Raw genomic sequence first — 20,329 nt, 5'->3', positions numbered from 1 at the left:
CTGTAAGCAATGTATTGTGTTCTACTCAGAAAAAAAGTCTACCAATTATAGTAGTAAAATAGCTTAATTGTTAAACATGTTTTTATTTCAGAGATGTCAAATTATGAAAACAAGAATTACTTAGAATTAAAGAAATATAATTTCATCAGTTTGGGGGGTTAGCTATGCCAAAATATTAACAAAGAGATAAATGCATTCCCTTATTAATAAACAAAACAACAGCAACAACAAAACTCATGACAGGACTTATCTTAAATAAGAACTATTTTTCCTGACTAAATTTTTCAGAGTACTTATGTGTTAGTTTAGAATATGGATAATATACTTCAACAGAAAATCAAGACATCTCAAATAAAACTTATTGTTTTTATATGATAATTTAAAAGGGATATTTATTCTTTCAATTTTTAAATCTTTAATCTTGTTAAATTACTATCTTTGATAGTGTCATAAACTAGATGATGAAGATAATTAAAAATAAACCAGCCAGTCAGTATCTTGAACAATGATTAGGGGCATATTTTAACAGTAGAGTATTACCACATAAAAGAATCAACATTCAATTAATATTCAAATTCTTAGTGTAACTTTAATGAACGTGGAAAGGAAGAAAGCAATTCATTCTCCAAATAAACATTATACTATGGATATTGTAGTTTTTATTATTTCCCCCCTCTGGAATTGAGCAATCTTTAGGATATGCTCATCAAATCAAACATTAATTTAATTTATTTCAGTGCACTATGTTTGCATGAATTTATTTCTTATATTTATTTTCATTTATATAGTGATTGTCTAATCAAAATATTTTTTAAAAGTCTGATGTCTTTTAACCATCATCATGGAAATAGTTATTATACCAAAAAAGTACATTATTTTTCAAAAACTCTTTTAAAGCTAGTTGGTAATCATACAATAAGACTCATGGGAAATTACTTTAATAATTTTGTTATAAGATGAGTGAATCAAAATCAGCAAGTTTAAATAATACTCCTAATTGCAGCAAAAATCCCAATAATTCATATCTCTAATCCAATTGGTGGAAATTGGTAGGAAGAAATACTTGGTAGAAAGGAAATGAGGTATCTACACACTTCCTTTCTCTGAATACCTCAAACTAATTTCAAAAGACTAAAGAAGGGAATGAGAGCAGTGTTAAAGAATATTGGTCCAGGGATGCCTCGGTGGCTCAGCTGGTTAAGCATCTGCTTTCAGCTTAGGTCATGATCCCAGGATCCTGGGATCAAGCCCTACATCAGCTTCTGCTCAGTTGGGAGCCTGCCTCTCCCTCTCCCTCTGTCTGCTACTCCCTGAGTTTGAGATCTCTCTCTCCCAATCTGTTAAATAAATAAATAAAATCTTAAAAAAAAAATTGGTACAGATGGTTTCCACTTATTCCAAGTTATTCTCTTATCGAATCTTGCCTTATTATAGCTATTGATGCTAAACATAAGAATTGACTTTGTTATACACTATTGTGTTAATAATAATACTCTGGGGACACCTGGGTGGCTCAGTGGGTTGAGCCTCTGCCTTTGACTCGGGTCATGATCTCAAGGTCCTGGGATCGAGTCCCACATCGGGCTGTCTGCTTGGCGGGGAGCCTGCTTCCCCTCTCTCTCTGCCTGTCTCTCTGCCTACTTGTGATCTCTCTCTCTCTCTCTCTCTCTGTGTCAAATAAATTAAAAAATTAAAAAAAATAATAATACTCTGGTTTCTCTTCAGATCGCATAAATCTTTCGCCTTTTTCACTATTGTGTTAATAATTTTTTATCATCCTTTCCCTTCTATAAAGTAAAAAATTCATTATTGATATAGAAGATTTCCAGTTGTAACTTTGGAGACATTTTAGTTTGAAATGCATTTTTTAACTTGGTTTAGAAAGTATTCATATTGGGGACCCTGTGTCGCTCAGTCAGTTAAGCGACTGACTCTTGATTTTGGTTCAGGTCATGATCTTAGGGTAATGAGATTAAGCCCCATGTTGACTCCACATTTAGTGGGGAGTCTTCTTGAGATTCTCTCCCTCTCCCTCTGCCCCTCCTTCTCACTTATGCACACACACACATGTTCTCTCTCTCTCAAGTAAATAGATTTTTTTAAAGATTTTATTTATTTATTTGAGAAAGAGAAAGAGAGTGAGAGGGAGAGAGAATCTGAAGCAGACACTGTGCTGAGCACAGAGCCTGACACGGGGCTCAGTCACAGGACTGGGAGATAGTGACCTGAGCTGAAATCAAGAGTCTCACACTTAACTGATTGAGCTATCCAGGTGCCCCAGCAAATAAATCTTTTAAAACATTTCATATCAAAATTTTGACTTTCTATGATCAAGAAATGTTCTATAGTTCTCATGAGAATGGATGTTAAATAAAATAAGAGCAAAATGCAACTAGCCTTTACCTTCCTTCTGTAAGTGCCCATCAGTAATATGAGGACTGTAAGTCCTCCCCTCACATCATTCTTAAACTCTGTCTTAAGTACTTCAAATGATTAGAGAAGTCACATGTGGTTTATACATTCAAATATCTAGCATGTTAATTAGAAATGTTAAATATTTCATGTAAAATAATAAGCAAACAATACAATACATAATACAAGGCTAAAAATCTCATAGAAAAGTAAGTAAGGCCAAGTGACAAGTAAGCTAGAAGATGAAAAAAAAGGTGCCTGAGGAAGTAGCAGGCACTGGCATATGCAAGTCAACTTTCAGAATGCACATTATCATTCCTCAGGTACACTACACAGATCCAAAGAGGTCTTTATGCCATGGTAAGATCTATTAAGTTAAGGAGCCCTGGAAGGAGGTATACAGAGGACAAGATAGCAGCCTGAGTAGGCTTGGCCTGAGGAGGAACAGAAGAATTTCTTCCTCTATGATGTCACAACTCCTGCAATGCTGACTTCTGTACAGATACAAGGCTGTGGGCAAAAGTAACTGTACTGGGCTATGAGCACTATGGTGTATTACTAGCTTACTGTGGTCTCAATCACCCCCTTTCTGAAGATAAGAAAATTAACAAGGACAGTGCCCATTGAAAAGGTAGAAACCAGGGATGACTTGGGGCTTGCCAATGACCTGGCATGGGCAACGGCCTTATTATGGGTAGAGTCTATATTATTAATAATACTATAGCATGCTTATTAATTTGTGTTTGCAAAACATCTGAGAAATTCCAACACCTGGTCTAACATACATGTCCTCATCACCTTGAAAGCAATAGACACTTGATAAAATATCCCATTAAATTTCCATGGCACTACCTTTTCATTTACTTTTTTAAAATGTTTGATTTGCAAAGGAAAAAAAAAATGCATGACTTGGGTTCTAGTTTATAGCCTGAAAAATAAGGTAAAGGAATGAGACTTAGGCTGGGATTAAAAGCAAGAAAAGCAAAATCAAAGAAAAACAAAAAGCAAAGCAAAAATGCAAAGCAAAAGGCTTGTCATATTTTTTTGTCATTTGCTCAAGGAAAACATGTCTACTTGTCAATCTAAATCCAGCAATTGCCTGTCTAATGTTGTCAAAATGTAGGTAGATTTCCCCATTCCTGCAAGATTCAAACTCACATGATTGATAGTTGTTTAGCTTCATTGTTGTTACTACTTCAGAAATAATGCCTCTTATATGCATTTTTGAATCAGAATTTTTGGTAATGAACCAACCACCCTGAATAAAATTTGAAGAATGGATAGAAAAGCAAAATTGGAAGTTCCTACAAAAAAAGAAGAGTTCTACCCTCAAGGTCTAAGATTGCATTCTCCCAGCATCAAGTTCAGAGTATTGACCTTTGATACTTGAATATCAAGCTATGGATGCCCATCTAGCAAATATTACCAAGTAGATGTTAATCTGCTGGGATTCTAAGGAGGTATGGGCAACTCAGATATATCTTGATCCAAGGTCATCAATTGTCATTTCTAGATTCCCTTGTTAGTGTTGTTTTCAGGGAAGCTCTCTGCAGCATCACCAGCAACACTAACACTGGTAGGTATATTCCTCTATTGTCCAACAACAATTATGGGTGAGGATTAGAGTAATAATTAGCCAGACATGGGCAACTGACTGCATTCTGGTCTGGAATGATAATGAGGAAAACTTCTCAAGTGAAATCTAAGTTAATTATGCTTGTATGCGTTCCCTTAATGAGAGGTAAGTCTCATAAGATACGTAAGAGGTAAGATACAGAGAAAGTTTTTTTGGAAACTATGCCAAGTAAGTGTTATAAATTTTTGACCCAGTGAAGAAATGTGATGGTGAGATTGCTTTTTGGCATCTAAAGAATTTCCAGTCCTTCCTGTCTTGCCCAAACTTCATCCAACATTGGAATCTGACAGAGCAAAATACCTATGACCAAGTAACAAATGAAACAGAGTGGTTAAAGTGATTGAGGGACTGTACATAAGGAGTAAAAGGAGAGAAAGTGTACTAAACAGAAATTCCCCTGCCACTTATAAATTTGGTCTTTTGGGACTATCTCAAGAGATGGTGTAATTTTTAAGAACGCCGATCTGGAAACAAACTTCCTGGGTTCAAGTCCAATTTTGCCACTCAGCTTCTCTGGCACTTTGGAAAACTTCTTTTGCTTTGGTTTATTTATCTGCAGATGGGACTTCTACATCAATTGATTGCTATGAGCAGTAACTGTGATAAAAGATAAAGTACTTTAAGATTGCTTTCTAGCATGCTATTAATCAGAGAAGGTTAATTTTTTAACAATTCCAAAATTCCAATGGCCATTAATGTCTTCATAATTAAAGTTTATTTCTTAATTCCATTTTAATTCAGTGCAGGTGGAGTAAGTGACTTGTAGAAGGTGGGTCAGTACCTCTTAAGACTCACTGACTCAGAGTTCTGTTGTACTGCTTTTCCCACCTTGGTGTCATGAAAATCCACAAGCAGATGAGGAAAGAGACTGAGCACCACATGAGACATATTTTACAGGTTATCTGGGACAGACCACTTCAATTCTAGTCAAATTCCATCTGCCAGAACCCTGGAAAATGCCCACATTAACTTTTTTTTTTTCTTTTAATGGTCAACATTAACTTGAAGGAAGGCAGAAAAACTGTCTCCTGCTGTGAATCCTGACGGAAAACAACGCAATATTGATTCTCACTTGTAGGTTCAGTCACATCTTTTATCAGTCCTTTATAAACATACATAATTATTTTCTCTCTTAGAACCAAAGTCCTATGTCCATTCATTTGAATATAGTAAAGAGCTATGACTAGCTTTTATCATCTATAGAGTATACAAAGCTTTAAACTTTTAAATCAAATCTGAAATTAAGAACAATTTTTCATGTTCTTCTGGATTTCTTGGTTTGCATAACAGTAAAGATCAATGTTTATGAATTGTACCACCCACATCTTCTACTACTAAGGATTGAATAAAGGAAATATTCTTAGGAATTTGTGACAGGTTCACCCCACCAGAGCTAATTAAAAAAAAAAAAAAGCAGAATTCAGATTCTGGTATGGCTCAGTATAAAATTACATGGTCTTGAATAATGGTAACAAAGTGTGCAGACAGAAGAAATCTCTACTAAATGGAGTATAAAGTAGAGGAGAAAAAGAGAGCCCATGAGACCTTGATAATGAGCATATGTGTATTTTTAAACCATGTAATAAGATTCTGGTCCTAGTTGGTGCTAAGGATTTTAATTGAGAGCATACACTCACTTTGATCAAGTAACCAAGAGAAAATGCCTTTCACAATTAAAATTTCATTTAAATTAGAGAGTATGAATATAACTGATTTTAATAATCCAGAATGTAGAAAACATTTCAAACAGTTTGTTTGGAGACACTGTACTGGTATTTATATGGAAAGTCTGTACTTTAGATTATTAATGATAAATATGGCTTGTATGGCATTTCTCTTCTCCTCCCTGTTTACCTGAAGCCATATTTTCCTGAAAGGACCTGCACTGGCTAATCAAGTACAATTTCACAGATTTGGCCACATTTTCTACTGTGTAACCTTAACCATTCTGGGTTGGGCAAGAGTCTAGTTATTTTCATTTGGCTATTTATTTATTCATTTATTTTTGGCTAGTTATTTTCTTTTTGGCTATTGTGATTTGGATTTGTCTTATTATATCATATAATAAGACATTATTTGTCTTATTATATCATATAATAAGACATTATTTGTCTTATTATATCATATAAGACGTATTATATGTCTTACACAGACTGAAATTGTGTAAGATTTGGATTTAGGTTTGTCATAGAAGTGTACAATATAGGCTGTTTTTTTCTGAATATCAGTCAACTAAGTTATATTGTCTTAAAAAGAATAAAAAAAATCTGCGATGGGTTTTGTCATTTATGTTCACTCCAGGACCCAGGCTAAAGTAGAAACTGTTTCTTAAACACTGTCAATCTTGGGAAAAGAAAGAAGACTGTGGTAAGCTATGCGTTGGCCTTTAACATTTATGCATTGAAGTAATATAGGTCATCTCTGCTTACTTTCTTACCTGAAGCAAGTTACATGTCCAAGTCTGATATTAAAGGATGGATATATATATATATATATATATATATATATATATATATATATATATAAAATCCTCTTTTAGAATGATGAAGAAAATAGTTTTAACAATGTAATTAGGACATCAACATGATGGTGAAATTGGGGGCCCCATTCTGTAGATGCCCCACAGCAACAATAATGTGGCAGCTATACACAGATAAAAGTGGCTTATGGGATCTTTGGGATCCAAGTAGAAGTTTATGAAGCCCTGATGGAGCCCAAAACTGAGGAGGGCTGTTTCAAGAAAGCAGGTCTGTGCCCAGGTGGCAAGCTCTCTGACAGTGGTTGTAGCTGCAGACCCAGAAATAGCTCTGTCTCCCTAAAGAGTTGGCTACAGTCCCATTTGGCCTTGGTCCTGCCACCAGCACCATCCACCATGGGACTGGGGAAAAGTCATGGTTTTTGGTGCCTTGAGTAATATGCTTGCTGCCCTCGGTCACCTCTGTGGATCCTGAAGCAACCTGTAAGCCAACATGGAAGAGCCATCACTTTGGTCTCTTTTTAATTGAACTATTTTGTACAATAGAAAAGATCTATTAAGCACCAGCTTAATAGATTCAAAATCTTTTCCATGAATTAAATTGGCCTTTCTTGCCCAAAGATCTCAGTTTTATCTGATACTGGATAGAGAGAAGAATCAATTTCATATTCCAACTTTCCATATATCTGTAACTTCTAGAATATTTCTGATTTACTTTTATTTTTTCTTGCAATAATTTTCTAAGTTTATGGTAATACTTTGTCAAAGGATACCCATGGCAACTTAGAAGCACTCCTTATATCTTGTTTCCCAACCTATTTGAATGAAGTTAAAAGCCTATTTAAGAACGTTGCCTGCCTTCCAAATTATTACAAGTGATATTTTTTACAAAATTTTTTACCACTGAATCATTTAAATTACTACCCTTACAGCCTTTAATAACAGTTTCTTCATCATCCAATATGAAACCGGAAGCCAAAACTGTGTACACGTTTGTTCTGAGCCACTTTCTATACTAATTAGTCCACATATATAATTGACTCATAGCATTTTTTAATACATAGGCTTCTCCAGACTAGATAAAAGCAGTTTTTATATTGTCCTACATAAATCTATAATTCTATAGGTAACTTGCTTGTTGTTGTTTTTCTCAGTCATATGTCCTGCAGAGTTCACGAACACTGGGTGGTCAAGGACATGGCTTAATATCATCTAATCCTAAACAAGAATTCCCAAGGAGATTCAGATGCTAGTGAATTCGGTCAGTGACTCTTGAAGGAGGATTTAAATCTGTAGTTAGAACACCTTAAAATTAATTGTGAAAATATTTTAATGTATTTATGTATTTATTTGTATTTATGTATTTTATGTATTTATGTATTTTTTTTTTTTATTTTCAGAGAGGGAGGGAGAGAGAGAATTTTAAGTAGGTTTCACGCCCAGTGCAGGGCTCAATTTCACAACCCCAATATCATGACCTGAGATGAAATCAGAATAGGGTGCTTAAGTGACTAAGCCACCCAGGTGCCACTTAATTTAATTTTTAAATTGAGTCTTAAAATGGGACCATGGCAACCATCTGTTTTATAAAATAATTCATACTTAATAAGCTGATTGCTTATTGTATTAGACATTTGCAATTATAAAAAAATGCCCCACATTCTCCTTTTTTGATAGTAGAAAATGTTTACCTTAACTATTTTCATCCTGTACAATGACAGAAAAATAAACCAATATTAATTAAAACTTAATTTTACAATAATCTTTGAGTTAGGTATCATTATTACCATTCTAGTTTGATAGATGAATAATTTGAAGTACAGAATTTTTTGATGTCTTGCACATGGATAACAGGAATAGAATTCTTTGTCTCCAGAGTTCTAGAGACAAACTCTTAACTAATCCATTACATTGGACTGCCTTTTTAAATATATTAATGAATACCTATTATTTTCTTATAATCATTAAAAAATTAAATAAGCATTACTGAAAGTAACTATTACACATATTCAATAGATATTAAAGTTTATATCAACAAAATAGCCCAACATTTAACAATACAATTTAGTTCTTGTATAGTAAATGTATATTACACAAATGGATGAATCAGTGATTACAATCTAAGCCAGGAAATATATTAAATATGTTTGGTGTTTTTTCATTTAATAGATAATAAATGTTCTTACATGTATTTTTAAGGATTTATTTATTTATTTGAGAGAGAGGACAGGAGGGGCAGTGGGAGAGGGAGAAAGAGAAACTCAAGTAGACTTCCACTGAGCATGGAGCCCCATGTGGGGCTCAATCTCACATCTCTGACACCAGGACCTGAGTCAAGATCATCACCTGAGCCAAAATCAAGAATTGGATGCTTAACTAACAGATCCACTCAGGTGCTTCAAAATGTGCTTGTATTTTGAGAAAAACTTTTTTATTGGTATAAAAGTTGTTTGCATTAAATAAATGAGACTTTAAAAAATGAAAAACAGAATTTGTTCTGAATGGGAAAAATAATTGAAAATTATACATTGTTTTAAAAATGAATTTAAAGGTATTTTGGAATTCTCATAGCTAACAGCCTCAAAATAGCCAAAAATAAGTTTTTTTAGTCTTCTGAGAATTTAATACTTTAAACTTTCTAAAATTATCATCTTATTTGTTTTAGTCATCCAGTTATCTGACAGATGATGGCTTTTTTCAAGATTGAGAAGTTTTTGTGGGTCGCGATAGTGAATGACAGATTGATATAATGAGGAACTAAATGATTTCAAGAGACTCTGCTTTGCCTTGAATCATTCATATGTGGTGCCACACTATTCAGAAAGTAATGCTATTCCATAAATGAATAATGATTTAAATGTACTCAATAATTATTAATGCACAAGCATTTTTCCTGTCATATAATCAAAAAAATTGATGTGGCTTTGACTAGTTTCATGTTCTTTTTTAAAGTTATTCAAAGTAGATACTGACAAAGAAACAAAAAAGCTATTTCTAATATGCAATACATCATGTAAATTAAATGGCAATATGCATATTTTCCAAACCTGATGTCCTGAGATTAATAAAAAGAACATTTTTAATATTAGGGTCTATAAGGATGTTTGTCTCTGGCGAATGCCACTGTTAAATATGATAAAATTGATTATGATAAAGGTAATATATAATTCATAAGATAAATTATTTTTAGCAGTACAAAGTTAGTCCTTTCCATTGTTCAATAAAAAACAAAAATCAAATGGAAAGTCAGATCCCAGATAAGTGCAATTTAAGAGAGAAGCATGGTGCAGATGTTATGATTTTGGCACTTATTTATTTAGCAAACATTTGTGCAATGCCTATTTTTTTGCAAGTCCATACAAAGCATTGATAATACAGAAATAAAATCATCATCATCATCATCATAATCTATCATTGAGGAATTTTCAGAGTCTGAGAAATTTAAAATATGGTATAATAAGATATACACTTTGATAAAGGTGTATGTAAGTTACCACAAGAACATAGGGATATGACTATCCCAGGTTTTGGAGGAAAAAGGGGCCTTTGGACTACTGTTACTTTGTATGTATATGTCAATCCATCTAACTTTTGATTTATTTAGATATGTCCGTCTCTACTCCATATATTCAGAGACTAAATTACTGCATTGTTTTACCACCTTGGAGTAAGTCTGTAACCTAATAGTGCCAAGAAGCATCCTTCAATTCCAAGAACATTGGATTTGGGTCTAGGATTGTTGGGCTATACATGTCTTCCCCAGTACTGAGATTGAGACATGGGCAAGGGACAGAACTCACATTACCAAGCCAGATTGATATGAATGTGGGTTTTCCAGCAGTAATACTGCCCATACTAGAAGACTGAAACCAAACAGAGAGCAGCAAAAACAAGAGGTCCAGAGAAGAAGCCTTCTGATGACACTTTTAATTCCCTAAGTTAAGTCATGGAAGTAACCAGGCAGAAGCAAGTTGTGACAAATAGATAAAGAAACAAGTTTCTTAAAACTGGAGCTTTGATCTCAATTCCAATCTGTTTTTTTGTAACTACTTTGTGTTTCTACTTATAATTGAAAGTGTCTTGCTATTATTATGGATGGGGATAAAAAGATGGAACTTTCTTAAAGGTAGAGATATTTAAGCTAAAAATGGAAGGATGTGGGCATGTGTACGCTTGATAATTGAACACAGGTGACCATTTGTATAAATGATTAAATAAGAAAGAATAAAGCATATTCAAAAATTATGCATGTTGAGGCATTCTATAAAAGATAGGCAGGTTCTAGTTCTTGAAAGAATTTTGATAATATGTTGAGAATTTGAAATTCATGTTGAAATTACTAGGAAGATTTTAAAGGATTTGAGGAGGAAACTCAAAATAATGAGAATTGGTTTTTAACAATGATCTCATTGGAGCATGATAGAGAAAACTGCTGGAGGCAGGGAAGCTACTCAGAATTCTGTTGCAATTCACACAAGGAACAACAAAGCCTTAATGAGAGCATTTGTTAAGACATTTTAGTAGGTATCTTATATTACTATATTAGTAATCTACAGCATTTGGTGCTAGCATTGGGTGTGGCGTGGAAGAAAAGCTTAACAAGTTTTCTGACTTGGGAAATACAGTAGCTGATGGTGTCAGCCTTTGAGATAAGAGTATCAAGAAGAAAACATATATAAAGAATAAATAAATTGCATATTCCAAGCGATAAACCTATCAGTTTACCCTGAAATCTGTATTTCAATTACTCTTTTAGCCACCACCTACCCTAGTAATCCCTATGAAGTCCCCATCTAAATACATTTGGCATTTTTCAAACACCCCCAATAGCTTTCACATGTTTTCAGCCAATTTTCTCCTGAAATCTCCCCCTTTTGGCCTCACACATTGGCTATTCCATAAATGCCAAGTGTTGTTTCCATTTTGGGATACAGCAATATCCCAAGAGATATGGCTACTGTGACTTCTGCCATAAATAACTTTCTCCAGTCACCTGTTTTGCTTACTCTGGACTATGCTGACTCTTTCAGCAATTGCCAAACTGCACTGAACACTTCTATTACTGCCAGTGTTCTGGATTCCTTCGATATCGATTGAAGCAGTATTTTTGTACAAAAGCCATGTTCTATTTGATGAGGAAGTGAAAAGGCAGAGCTTTCTCCCTTGAGAACCTGATTCTTCCACTTGAGCCCAAAAGTATTGTTCACAGCACCAGTGACGTACAGAGGTTTAGTAAAAAAGCTTTTTCCATTTTACTTATTAGCTCTACTCTCTTCAAATCTGGACATGGGCTGTACACAATTTTGAATGACAATCACTGAGTTGCACCCTTGTGATGTTAGGCACTGTTGGTGAATCAGCCTGCCTGCTTGGATTTCTCTGCCTTAAAGACTAATTCTTACAGAAGACCCTCAATCAAATGGACTAACCTTGTCAATTTGCCAGAGATGCTCACAGTTCTCTAATTTTCTTATTAAATCCTTAGACTCCTGAGCATTAGGATATGAATATGTTTGCATGTTTCATGGTATCATACAAAGTATTTTTCCCAAAGGGACTGGAATGAATTCCTCACAAATGAGTTAAAGACAGTCCTAATACTCCTGTTAGACAAATTTACATCATAAAGGTTGGGCTGTGGCTTTTGTAAATTGATGTGTTCTATAAAGTCATAAATAGTATTTTCCCCAGAAGATGTCTGAATAAATTCCTGGTAAAGCAGTTTTTCTCTGTTTTGCTATAATAATCATGTTGTCTTAAATATTTGAGAGGGGAGTTTGTATAGATTACTTCTTTAAAGGTACACAGCCATATTTTGAACTATTAAATTCAGCTACACTGTAAGAGGATTTCATTTTGAAAATTGCTGAGGATGTTAGGAATAAGGCAGTCCTATGTAGTCTGCTCAAGTTGATTCAATTTTAACTAACATACTGTGTCCCAGGCACTCTGCAACGTATTGGAGATGCAGCAAGAGAGGAAGAATGGCAAAGCCTATTTTCGGACTTACGTCCTAGTGGACTTGACGTAACATGCACATCCTACAAATATGCCAAACCTAGGGTTCAAAGAAAATTAGTTCATGCTTACATGATGTAAAAAGTTATTTAAATTCCAATTTGTGAAATGACCAATTCCTTTCTGCATTTTCAGCATACAAATGCAGAGATAGGCTTGATAAGGCATAGGAAAAATGACTTTCATTGTTAATCTCTGAGATCTAGCTATTCACTTCCCAGAATAGAATCAATTATAGGTCCATTATTTTATTGTCACTTATATTAAATGAAAATCATCTCTCTCTAATATTTTATTTAAAATTAAAAAAAAAATTCTCGGGTTACCTTGGTAGCTCAGTTGGTTAAACATCGACTCTTGATTTTGGCTCAGGTCATGATCTCAGAGTCGTGAGATCAAGCTCCAAGTTGGGCTCCATGCTGGGCATGGAACCTACTTAAGATTCTCTCTCTCTCTCCTTCTCTCTCTCTCCCTCTGCCTTTCCCCCCACCACTCACACATACTATCTCTCTCTTTAAAAATAAATAAATAAATAATAAGAATAAAAAATTAAAAATTCACATTTAAATTGAAAGATTTCTCCCCTTGCAGTTTAGGCCTGTTTCTGTAACTTGTTATTTTACATCTTTCCCCTCATTCACAGGGTGTATCTGGCCACGGGAAAGCTTGAACAGGTAGTAGGGAAGAGAGGTACAAGAGAAAAATCCTATGTGACTAGAACAGTTGTCATCTGCTTTTGGTGTCCTGAAGATAAAGTGGTATTCTAAAATTCTGAAAGCTTATTCTTTACTTCCTGAGGTGTTTTTGAGAGTTTTATTTTATAACTCCTCTAGTTTGGGAATCTTTCAACTATAGTTTCCTTGAAATGAGAGATTTCTTCCTCTGTAACAAACTAACTATGAATTGGACATGGTCATATTTCTGCTTTCCCACTTCAATGGCTTCCTGTTACTGTTAAATAAAATAAAAATCTCTCACCATTCTATCTAACACCAGTGTTATCTGTCCGGAGCATACCCACCCTATAATGGCTCCCACCTTGTTCACACTGCTTATGGGGTATCAAGACACATTGCTTTCTTCCAGATTCAGATTGTCCCATTCTGTGGTTGCCTTTGCTTGATATAATCTACTTCTGTATTTTTCAGTCTTCCAGTTGTCAGTTTAAACACTAGCAAGTTAGAGAAGAGTCTTAATGAAAGCATCATCTAAGTCAGCATAACCATTTATTTATTTCAACACATTAATTTGTAAATGTTTTGTATTTGTTTCTTTCTTTGTTAGCTCATTTCACTACACTATAAACTTCAATATATCATGATATTTGTGTGCATTTATTAATTAGCAATTACTTGTTAATAGGAATTCTTCATTGATATTTAGGAAGAATATTTAGTTGTGTTTAGTAGAAAATACTGCAGTATGTTAAGTGAAAACATAGAAAGATGAAATAGTTACCTGTAGTTAACATTTCATATGTTGCCAAGTAATACATGTGTTCTCTGGAAATAGAGCTTTAAAATGTAGTTGTAATTTTAATATGGTACACTTATTCTTAACCATGTTCAGCACATACCAGAATAAGAGACTATCCCAATTTGTTAGTTTCTCATGTGTTTTTTTTCTTAATTAATTAATTTATTTAAGACAGTGAGAGAGGGTGTGCACACATACAAGGCGCAGGAGTGAGGGTGGGGGAAGAATCCCAAGCCAGCTCCACACTGAGCATGAAGCCTGACACAGGGCTTGATCTCACTACCCTGAGATCATGACCTAAGCCAAAACCAAGACCTGGACACTTAACCGACCGGGCCACCTAGACATCCAGTTTTTCAGGATTCTAAACATATTGCATGGAGCACAATGAATCTTGGAACAATTAAAAAATAAAATTAAATTAAAAAAAAAAAAAAAAGCTCCTTTACCAGTGTTGTGTTGTAAGTGTCGTCACTGGATTGTACACCTGAGACTAAAATTGAATTATATATTAACTGAAATTTAAATAAAAAGTTAAAAAATAAAAATAGAAAAAATAAAATCAAGCTCTACTATCAAATATATGCCTTATAATTATAACATTTCAGTTAAGTTTAATTAAGTTTAAGTTAAATTTAGTTGTTACAACTTTATTTAAAAGTACATTTCTGCTTGTTACAACTTTATAAATCAGTGTTCCAAAGCAAAAACATACATTCCATGAAAAGTAAATTAAATCACTGTTTTATTAACATGTTATATCTCTCTAAACATCTATTTTACTTTGCAAACATAAAAAGTCCTGTCTTCCAAAATAACTGTCATTAAAAATTTTTAAAGAAAAGTATTATGCATTTAGAATAAAAGTTCAACCATATAGAAAAATTGAAAAGAGATATTTTAAATAAAACAAAATAAAAATGAACACATAAGTTGTCCTGACCCTAGAATGTAATAAAGATTATGCTATGAATTCAGCTATATTAATATTCAATTAATTTATTGATATATTTTAATTATGTGTTTTTAATTTAATAATGGCTTATTGAAATGATTTATCAAAATAATCAATCCATAATTGCACTACTTCTTACTTTATCTGTATGGTTTGAGTCACTTGATTTCATCCCTATTTTTATCAAGTATCTTTCCACATGATTAAAATCTTCATTTTTTTTAAGATTTTATTTATTTATTTGAGAGAGAGATAGCAAGAGAAGACATGAGCAGGGAGGAGAGGGAGAAGCAGATGCCTAGCTGAACAGGGATCCTGACGTGAGGCTTGATCCCAGGACCCTGGGATCATGACCCGAGCTGAAGGCAGACACGTAACTGACTGAGACACCCAGGTGCCCATAAAACTTTCATTCTATATATAAAAGAAACATTTTCTGCTCTCTCAGAAGAAAGAGGAAATAGTAAGAGGAAGGATTCCTTCCCTCTTTATAAGGAAGGACTTGGTAAAATAGAATTTGTGGATAACTTGAAAGACATGTAGCATTGAGACAAAGTAGAGACAACTTGGCAGGAACAGATCTGTTCATTAGTTGGAATTTAAAGAATTTTTTTTTTTAAAATCCTAAAGGAAAAGATATTGATGTTTTAAAAAGGCTAATTGACAAAAAGTTTTGGAGTGACTTAAGATAAGTAGCTTTTGATTAATTGTGTATGATCAGCTTGAAGAAATTTTTTTTTTAAAGATTTACTTATTTATTTGAGGGGGTAATGGACAGAGGGAGAGAATCTTCAAGCAGACTCCCCTTTGAGTGTGGAGCTCAATGCAGAGGCTCTATTTCAGGACACATAAGATCTTGACTTAAGCTGAAACCAAGAGTCCAATGCCTAACCAACTGAGCCACCCAGGTGCCCCAAGCTTGAAGAAAATTTAAAGAAACCAAAACTCAAGGCCAAGTATTGCAGGCAGGATACTCTCTGATGAATTCAGATTTTCAAAAGAAAACTCTGGAATGAGGCACATAACCAATGCCCAATCTAAATAGGAAGGGTAGTGTCAAAAAGACTAATGTTCAGAATTAACTGAGGGTTGCAAGAATTTACAAAGAGAGAAATAACTTAGATTTAGCTTAGATTTCTGAATATCTGAATGAGGATATGCATATCAGATAAATATAGGCTTTTTATATATTTAATAATTTTTATGGCTCCATAGCTGTGATGGTTAATTTTATGTGTCATCTTGACAGGCTACGGGGTTCCCAGATTAAACATTATTTCTCAGTGTGTCTGTGAGGAGATTTCTGGATGAGATCAGAATTTGAATCAGTGTATCAGTAAAGTAGATTGCCCTCCTCAGCATGGGTGGGCATCATCCAATCCACTGAGGGCCAAAAAAAAAAAAAAAAAAAGGTAGAGAAAAGAGGATTTTCCCCTGTTTCATTGTTTCAGTGGGCACATCTTAACCCAACCACTCTGACCATCAGAGTGGGATTTACACCATTTTACAAACTTGTGTGAAAAATCAGAAATACTACTTTCCCTTTTAAAAACTTACATTATTTTTTTCCCCTACTTTGAAACTAATCTGGCTTCCTTATTCCTGGAGAATTAAAGAACATCACTTTCATGGTTGTATGGTTGTAGGCAGAGTATTCTAAGGTAATGAGGTTTAAAACACATTTCTTCTCTATAATTCTGTTTTTCCATTGGCAAAAAAAATTTGAAATAAACTGGGATGTTGTTGGGTGAGGTCAGTTGGAAATGGAATAAAGTTCAGAGCCTCTTAATTAAACATTCAAGTGTCTATTAGGAACTACTCCCATATTAAAGAAAAACACCATTTTCTACACTCCAGTTTCTGTTTATGAAATCCTGCTACCGTGTGACAATTGATATCTTCTAATTCTGATTCTCACTTCCTCTAATCGATACTGACAATCTGGAATATGTTGTTATTTATTAGAATATAAGGGAAGAAGCCAATAGTAAAGATTGTCAATTAATCTTAGAGTCCAGTGCACATACAGACTGACAGAAGATATACAGAATACACAAGAAGATGTAGACATTTCCTAGTTACAGATGACTTTTACAGTGGTGACTTGACTTATTTATCCCATCTCAACTTACTATATATGTCATAACCTTGTCATGATGTGTGTTACCATATCTTTTTCTCTTTTTTTTTTTTTTTAAAGATTTTATTTATTTATTTGACAGACAGAGATCACAAGTAGGCAGAGAGGCAGGCAGAGAGAGAGGCGGAAGCAGGCTCCCTGCTGAACAGAGAGCCCGATATAGGGCTGGATCCCAGGACTCCGAGATCATGACCCGAGCCGAAGGCAGGCTTTAACCCACTGAGCCACCCAGGTGCCCCTCTTTTTCTCTTTTTTATCCATTTTTTTCGTTTTTCATTTGTGAGGCTTCATTTTTTTTTCAGCTTTATTGAGTTGTAATTTATGGATAAAATTGCAAGATATTTAAAGGGTATCTGTGATGCTTTGATACATGTATAGATACATATATAATGAAATGATTTCTCCCATCAAGTTAATTAACATATTCATCAACTCACATATCCTCCCTCCTTGTCTTTTAGTGAGAATATTTAAGTTCTACTCTCTTAGAAAATCTTAATTATATAATACTTTGTTTTCAACTACAGTCACCATGTTATCCATTAGATCCTCAAACCTTATTCATCTTAAAGCTGAATGTTTGTAACTTTTCACCAAACTATACTTATTTCTCCTATCCCCAGCCCCTGCCAACCACTTTTCTACTCTCCATTTCTGAGTTCAGTTGTGTGTGTGTGTGTGTGTTTAGATTCCACATATAGGTGATACCATGTTCATTTGTCTTGTCTGGATTATTTCACTTTACATAATACCCTCCAGGTTCATCCATGTCAAGTAGATGACAGGATTTTTTTTTAAGGTTGAATAATATTTTGTTTATATGTTATATTTTCTTTATATATATCCATTCAGACACTTAGGTTGTTGCAATACTTTGGCTATTGTGAAGAATGCTGCAATGAACATGGGAATACAGATACCTCTTCAACATAATGATTTTGTTTCTTTCAGACATTAATTCCAAAAATGGAATTGCTGTAACATATTTTATTTTTACTGTTTTGAGGAACTTCCATAGTGTTTTCCATAGTGGTTGATCAATTTACACTTCCACCAGCAGGGTATAAGTGTTTCTTTTCTTTACATCCTCACCAGCATCTGTTAACTTGTGTCTTTTTGATAATAGTCTTGCTAACAGGAGGTGATAACTCATTGTGGTTTTGATTTGCCTTTCTTTGATGATTAATGATGTTGAGCACTTTTCAAGTACTTGTTAGCCATTTGTATGTCTTCTTTGGAAAATAAAAATTCTGTTAAGGTCCTTTGCTCATTTTTTAACTGGGTTTTTTATTTTGTTTTGTTTTGTTTTGTTTTGTTTTCTTGCTGTTGAGTTTTAGAAGTTCCTTATTACTTTGATTAGTAATCCCTTATCAAAAATCTGGCTAGTAAATATTTTTGTCCATTTTTTTGCTTGCCTTTTCATTTTGTTGATTATTTCCTTTGCTTAGCAGAAGGTTTTTATTTTACACAGTCCAACTTATTTGCTTTCATTTTTGTTGTCTTTGCTTTTTTTGTGATATTCAAAAATTTTCAAGACCAATGTGAAGGAACTTATTTCCTATGTTTTCTTCTATGGTTCCAGGAGTTTTATGTTTCCAGATCTTATGTTCAAGTGTTTAATCTATTTTGAATTGACTTTTGTGTATAGTGTAAGGTAGGGGTCCAGTTTTTTGGTGTTTTTGTCTTGTTTTGGTTTGTTTGTTTGTTTTTTTGTGTGTCACTATCCAATTTTTCCAGCACTATTTATTGGAGAAACTATCCTTTCCCCATTGTGTATTCTCAGCTCCTCTGACTATAATTAATCAAACATATATTGATTTATTTCTGGACTTTGTATTTTGTTCAATTTAGCTATGTGTCTGTTTTTTTATGCCCATTCTATACTATTTTGATTACTACAGCTTTGTAATAAAGTTTGAAATCAGGAAGTGTGATGCTTCCAGCTTTGTTCTTGCTCAGAACTGGTATTCATTCTTTTGTAAAGAAATGAAGCCATCTAGTCCTGAGTTTTTCTTGATTGGGAAATTTTTGATTACTGATTGTCTCCTTACTAGTAACTGGTGTGTTGAGATTTTCTATATTTTTATGATTCAGTATTGGTAGGTTGTATGTTCCTAGGAATTAATTCATATCTTCTCGGTTATCTAATTTGGATATATAATCATGTACAGTAGTCTCTTATGATCCTCTGTGTCAGTTGTAATGGCTCTTCTTTCATTTATAATTTAATTTGTTCAAGGCCTTTTTCTTTTTATCCTGATAAATCTAGCTAAATATTTAATTATGTTACTATTTTAAAAAATGAACTCTTAGTTTCATTGATTTTTTCTATTTAGTTTTTGGTCTTTATTTCCCTTATTTTTGCTTCCTACCACTAGCATTTGGCTTAGTTTGCTCTTTTTTACATAGTTCCTTGAAGTGCACAGTTAGAGGTTCCCCTCGCCTTAATGTAGACATTTATTGCTGTGAACTTCCCTTTTCAAATTGTTTTTGCTGACTCCCATAAATTTTGGTTGTGTATCCTTTTTGTTTTTTATTTGTTTCAAGACATATTTTTAATTTATTCTATTTTTTTATTTGACCCATTGATTGTTCTTGATTGCTCAATGTATTATATCTTGAGTTGTTGACTGGTGGGATTGTCAAGTATACAGGCATATGCATGCAAATGCCAGTGTAAATGAAGGCAATGAAACCCATGTATGATTCAACATTGTACAATGTACATTGTATAATGTACATTGTACATTGTACTCATTCCCCTGAGTTCTGTCTAGATATAATTGTCTTTGTCTATTGTGATCGATAAGTGATTCCCACTCCCTTTTATCAAAGGGCCATTTATTTATGATATGGCTCTCTCTCCATTCACTTCTATCTAGACACTATCTCCTTACCAAAAGCAGCTCTTGGAATTTATACTCCTATCAAATAGCAATGCTGGACAGCCAATAAAAAATGGTCATGTTTGTGATTCAACCTCCTTTTGAAGTTTTTTGACAAAGACATATGTAATGAAGTATAAAATTGTATCCATCAGATTATCAGAATTTAAAGTAAGAAAAGTTATCAAAGTAAATGGAGAAATCACCACTTCAAATTTCAGATTTGAGGGGAGCCTGGGTGGCTCAGCCAGTTAAGCATCTGCCTTCAGCTCAGGTCATGATCCCAGGTTCCTGGAAACAAGCCCCGCATTGGACTCCCTGCTGCTGCTTC

Source organism: Lontra canadensis, unplaced genomic scaffold (assembly GCF_010015895.1).
Source record: "Lontra canadensis isolate GAN:19392208 unplaced genomic scaffold, GSC_riverotter_1.0 scaffold90, whole genome shotgun sequence".
Classification (NCBI taxonomy): Eukaryota; Metazoa; Chordata; class Mammalia; order Carnivora; family Mustelidae; genus Lontra; species Lontra canadensis.
Note: the sequence above shows the minus strand (reverse complement) of the source record.